The following is a 6,856-nucleotide window of genomic DNA, read 5'->3' on the forward strand; positions in this document are numbered from 1 at the left end:
AATCAAGAAAATCGACGATTAGGTGACAAAATGATAGAAATTAGTTCACTTCTAAGAAGACACCTAAAGCGGCCATCTCGGGAAATTAACCTAAATTCAAGATAATTTACAAAATTTATGAAGTAAATTGATAATGGCAAATGCCTCTTGATGAGAGAAATCAAAAGCTTGCAACATTTATAGCACATTGTGTTAGATTGAATTACTCGTGATGGATATAATTGTAGATACGATAAGGTTTTAGACGTTATTCATAAAGTTGTTGATGACGTCCTTGTGGATGATGAAATATTGAATCACAGGTTGAAAGTGTACCTACAAAAAAATTTTTTAAGAGGTAGAGAATATGGTATTACGCAGAGCATATGAAAATAGCAATTTTGTTGTATAATTTATAAAGAAGCTACAGGCAATCCAATAATTCAGACAAATACAAATAGCTAAGAGCATATATAATTTATTGGTTTCGTAAACCAGAAAACCATTAAGACATTTAATGAAATTAAAGAATATATTTGTATGGGGCAAAATACAAAAACTAAACCTATGGAAGAAGTAAAGGATATATAAACGAATATTCCAGTCCTCACCATATTCAATACCGAGAAGAAAACACGCCTCTAAAAGAATATATCTAGAATTAAAGGTCTTGTAGTCGATCTACTAAAAAAATATGAAGAAAGATAGAGATTAGTTGAATGTAGTTCGAGATCTATCAATGAAATATGGTCTACATACATATAGGATGATTGAGTTAGAAGGCCAAAAAAGGTCATTAAAAAGTATCATATTTACCTTAGTTGACTACTACACTTCGAAGTTATACCCAATCTTCTTTCTCCTTGCACTATTTTCAATAACTACTCTTTAAACCAAATCAAAATTCAAAGTGTCATGGAAGAAAGGAAAGGACGACCATATTATTCGAAATACATTGGCACGAGTTCCAATAGATGATCCTGGAAAAGAAGAAGAAGAATTAGACAGTGGATGAAAGACACGATTAGACTAATAATAGTTAGAGTAGCGGTCATACAAGATAAAATCCGAAATATTAGCTGGGTAGATTCAATAATTGAACAAATAAGAAGTTTAGTGAAAGCTGAAAAATACTTTCGAGCCCCCTTGCCATTCGTGGAATGGCTATTAGTGTTTAAGAAATATATCCAGCAAGTACAGATACACTCCCAATCAAATAGTCCATGGACAAAACCTACGATCAAAAAAACCAGCACATTGTAGTATACTGAAGAAATTATTACATAATTTCGAAATAAAAAATTCCTCTTTCAACCATAATGAAGATAGATAATGACTTGCTAATCTTCTTCCTCCTTTGTTGCTGTCATTTACCTAATTAATACTAATAAATACTCTGTGGCCCATTGAAATCTGAACTTATATCTAATTCAATAATTAATGAGGGTTCAGTGATTGAAATTAATTCATATTTCGATATATTAAAGGATAAGCAATTAGTTACAAAATGAAACCAACCTGAGCTTTCTATCTTACGTACAAGTCAAGAAAATGACACTTGAACGTGATGAACGAATTTTTATTCTCACAGTTCAAGCCGTTGGGCGTCTTTAGGAACACTTTCTAGGCTGTCAGGAAGTCCGAAGCAGGAAAGGAAGAATGGCGATGTGAAAAAAGACAAACTAAACCTGGATGAGTTAAAGAAAACCACCCAGGCCAACCTCTTTAACTCTATGAGGACCTATGCAAGAGTATTTGGAGTTTCACGCCAGACTGTTCAGATAGCTATAAAAAAGTGGATGGAAGGAGCCTTGTGAGGTTGGAGAGGCCATTTTTGACACCACCAATGAAAGAAACTCATCTCTTCCGTTGGAAGACTCTTTTAAATGGATCTTTTTTGACACTTATAGTCCCTTTACATCCCTGATGCCCACCCCCTCGACTACACCTTTTCGATGCATGTCGAGGGAAGGTCTGCAGTGTCTGTCATCAAACACCAAGGCCCTCTAAGCCACTGTAAGCCAGCACTGAGATGCCTAAAATCCATCATTGCCACTAAGGGTGGACTATTAATGATTAAGAGACCTCAGACACTCATCTATTTATAACATGATTTTTCTTTGAAATTGGATTGTGAATCAATTAATTATATCTTTATCAAGTTCAAATTTTATGTACCACTCTGTAAACCAAAAGTGATGCCATTTTAGATGCATAGTAAATTCTTTACTAATTATAATTTTCTCCTTGAAAGAAGGAGTTTTGCTAAAATAACCAAGAAAATTAGCGTGATTTTTATTTATGTAATTCATTGCATATTCATGGCGTTCGCAGGATTATATATATATATACGTATTTTTTTTTTTTTTCGGGTGGGGGAAGCAAAATTATTTTTTTTATCCAAAAATTAACCTTTTTTTGAAAGACATGTCAAAAATCCATACCTATTTACTAAAAAATTTTAAAATTTAATTTTTTGGGAAAATTGCTTTCATAATTAAATATTAAATATTTATATTATATTTTTAAATACAGAAAATTTTCTTCTTTCTAAAAAAATTTCAAATATTACATTTTTTGAAAAATAATGTGAAAAATCAATAGTTATTAACAAAAAATTGAGCTTTTTGAAGAAAATAATGGAAAGTTACTTTATTTGTGAGGGAGGGGGCTCCAGCCGCTCCAGCCTACCCCTTTTGGATGGCCCCGTTATATTCAAATCGAAATATCTCCAAAACCTTACAAAAAAAATATCTTCTTATTAACATATATATTGTAGATGATAATTAGAGCTCAAAAATGTTCAATTCGACTAAGATCAAATTGGATCATCGAGGTTCAATTGAATATCATCAGGAATAATATAAGGTCATGGCTCCAAAAGGAGCTATTAGAAAAACAAAGGATTCCACATATGTTTACTTTTGAAAATACTTTTTGTTGAAATTGAACCACAGGTTCAGAAGATATGGCTAATTGAAATTTTGTGTGTACACAACAGTTTTAGCTAAAATTGCAAAACTAAAACGTGGAGTGAGAGCAATATCGTCATATCTTAATGTTTACTTTACAAAATTAAGCTTAGAACTCCATTCTCTATTTAAAAGAATACTAGTTTTAAAATAAAATGGATCTGACAAAGTCAGTCTGAATTTCTCCATTTTAAATGTTAAACTTAATTGTTAGATGTAAAACATGTCATCATATATTTAATAATACTAATATTTCAAATTTTTGTATTATGACAATTTGGCTCTCCGTGCTGGAATAACAATTTCTTGAAAAGTCCCGGTATTAACAAAGCGAACACTTTTTTTTTTCGTTTAATTTTTTTAAATAATATTTGTTTTATTCGCTTAATGGAGCGGAGTCCCCATACAACTTATCAAGCCATTGTTTAACTTTATTTCCTATCAAGAAGCACTGTAAAATTAAAACACAAAATTGTTTTTTGATTCATTGCTTTGGAAATAACAAAAGTAGCGTGTCACATAGCACAATAACTCAAAAATAAAGAACAAATTGTTATGAAATTTTGACAGCTGTCTTTTGAAGGTTGGTACTAACAGAAAACGAATTGAATTTTTCAAAAATATCGCCATCTATATATAAAGCTTGAAATTTTTTAGCACATGTGTGATATGTTTATAAATAATATACTTTTTGTTTATAAAGACCCCAATATCTCAAAAACTCTTTTTTTAAATAACTTTGATAATCTATAAATCAAAAGTTTTTAAGGGAAAGCAATTTCCCTTAAAAGAAGAATTTCTTAAAAGGGGATTTCATGTACCTTAGATTTTATTTGGATTTTATTCATCTAATCAAGACGATTTTGGTAGTCCACAATGATAATTGGTAAAAATATTGGTTTTTTTTTTGGAATAAGTAAACTTTGAAAGTATATTTGATAATAATATATTGTTCATTTGATATCAAAATACGAAATTTGATTAGTAAAAAGGAAAACAAAAAAATATTAATAATCAAAATATATGGGCATAATACGCAGTACGGAAAGTGTATATTTATTTACTTTCGATTCTTTATGACTAAAATACTCATAGCGTGAGATAAATTAGAGCAACTGTTTGAATATATACTTGTAATCTACAATACTTAATTCTATAAATATCCTGTATTTCGATTTAACTGGATAATTTTAAAGGAACAACATGAAAATATATTTTTTTCGATATTTACAGATTTTCAAATCAAAACACGAAGATGAAAGACTTTTTTGTTTCTGTTTTGGAATTTTTGGTCCTTTTCGGGACGGGACTTATCTCGGTCTTTTAGTCATTTTTTGGTTCCCTAAACAGGGATCTCTTGTGGACCATGTTCCCCATAGTTATCTGCTCTCTGCCTCCCTTTATATTTTCTGTTCTAGTAAAAATATTTACATTCATACATATGAAAATTAAAAAAATGTTGAGACTTATATATGTAAAATAAAATAAAAACAATCTACATTAAAGTAAAATATATCAAACGGATAATTAGAAAGAATTTTTAGAGTAGTTTAATATTGAAAATAATAGTTTAAAACGGCATTGGCTCCGACTTGTCCATCATGTTATTAAGTGTCAGATGATACACCTATTAAAACCCTTGGAGAATGTTTGAAAACGTATAATTTCTCCAATGTTTAAAATTTTAAAAACTCATCCAGTTGCAATTCCATAAACCAATTGCCACCCTGTATTTAATTAGCTATTGGGTTAGTAAATATAAAATTTAGAACAAGTATTTCTTTTTAATGAATTAATTAAACTTAACCATTCAACCCCTTTACCTGAGCTATGAATTGGTGAGTTGGCTACTGTCTGAAAAAGAATCTAACACTTAATGTTTGTAGAATACTACTTTTTTAGTTGAAGAAAAATTAAAACATGTGAGTTTGTGCGCTCGTAGGACCGGTTGTGCGAATTCACACTGATTTGGTCATGAGGAGGCTATAATAAATAAAAGTCCACGCTTGGGTATGGCAAGTTTTGTTACAATATGTATAGATAATTGGCTCTCGCCCCTACGTTAAAATTTTATTTACAAAACTGTACTAAAATTTGCTATTATTTATCTTCCCCGTTCACACCTACACTAGTATGCTGGCTGAAAGCTAAAATGAATAAAACCCAACCTTGGGAAAAGATAAATTCACTCTCAAAACAGAACATATAGAAATAAAGTAGAAAAAGAAAAAAATTGTAACTTTAACATAGCTTTATTTGAAATATTAGTTACTTGTTGACCTAACTCCCTTCTTTACCCGCTTTTGAATGGGGGGAAAAGGGAGCGGAACTAAATGTACGTAAATCAGTTATCCTTAAAGCCTAGCCTTTGCGTCATATTACGATCCATTGTAGCATGCGATGTTGTTAGGACTTTTAGTTGGATCCATTTAATGAACATTGGAGGGATGTCCCGAGCCTTATTTAGGTCAGTATAGGCTTGTTTAGACATTACCCTCTTCAATTGATTACTACAGGTATTACAATTATATCATTTAGTTCATACTTGTCACTGAGTTGAAGATGCGCAATCATTGATTTTTTAAACTCGTCCGTCCCGTACTTATACCTTTTTCTCGATCCGCAAGTTCACACGCATCCGATAAAATACGTAAACTTTTCACCCTTAAAAGTTATAATATCTGGCTTCAAGGCCATCCCTCATGTGGCACAACTTTACCTTTCTAGGCTTTTATTTCTCTCTGGCTCAGGGAACTCACAATCATTCTTTGAATCAGATTGTTTCTTTCTGTACGCGCATTTTTTAATCTTGGACATGTCTGGAGGATATGAGCTAGTTTTTTTTACTTTTTCCGAGCATAAGTTGCACCCTTCCAGTGTCCTGAATCTGGACTGTTATACTTTAGTGCTGACGGACCCGGCCATTATTTGCACAGCATGAGCGAATTCTTTGTCTGAAACCTTCAAGTCAACAAGAAAGAGGAGTTTTGATGTCCTTGCTGACTTGACTCTACCCCTTTGTGTCTACGTTTGAATGAAGTGCCTTTCTGTACAACTCGAGGGTCTGATTACTGTCGGAGCATGATAACCCCCCTATCTGGGCCTTCTTTAACTCTAGCATAGGTATGTTATGTCTGCAGACTTGTATGATGGCTTTGTCCTGGCTCTCCTGTAGCGCCTGAGCTTTACCGTTTGTGAGGGTACTACTGGAGATGAGAACCTCTTTCAGCCCTCAACCTCCATCGGCCACCCAAACATGTTAAAACTCTTTTGGAGTATCGCAGGAAAGCCCTACCCACTCTCCTACTGATCTCCTTATCAGGAGATACCATCCCCTTCATATCTTTAAATCAGCATCCTGCGTAGGTGAGTGCGTAATTTAGACGAGGGATGAGATGATCCCTTACACCTATATATATGTGGAAAACACTGAGCTTACTGGCCTCAAGGTTTCTTATCACATCCTGAACTGGTTAAATATGCTGGCATAGCTGACACCCAACGGTGAGTAATGCACCCCAAGGTACTTATACGTTTCATTTACTGGCAATGGGGTGACGTTCCGTCCATATATGACCAGTTTAGTGCCTGCATCAATGAAATAGCTTTTTGTTTTTGAGTCATGGTCAATGTAAGAGTACGCGTACTTTTTTTAGTTTGTGTTAAGGCCTACTTCTTTACATTTACCCAAGAAAACATCACAGATTTGCTGGAGGTTTTTAGTGTCCTCCACAACTAAGACCGCATCATCCATGAAGAGGATAGATTTTATAGTTTCTTTACCTAGTTTTTAAGCTTTAAAACCTCTCATTGGGGTTTTGTTCATTTCTGGCATGCACCAATCCAGCACAAAGTTAAAGAGGTTCACCTTGCAGGATGCCGGACTTGAACTATATATCTTCCCT

This window comes from Lepeophtheirus salmonis, chromosome 6 (assembly GCF_016086655.4).
Source record: "Lepeophtheirus salmonis chromosome 6, UVic_Lsal_1.4, whole genome shotgun sequence".
NCBI lineage: Eukaryota > Metazoa > Arthropoda > Copepoda > Siphonostomatoida > Caligidae > Lepeophtheirus > Lepeophtheirus salmonis.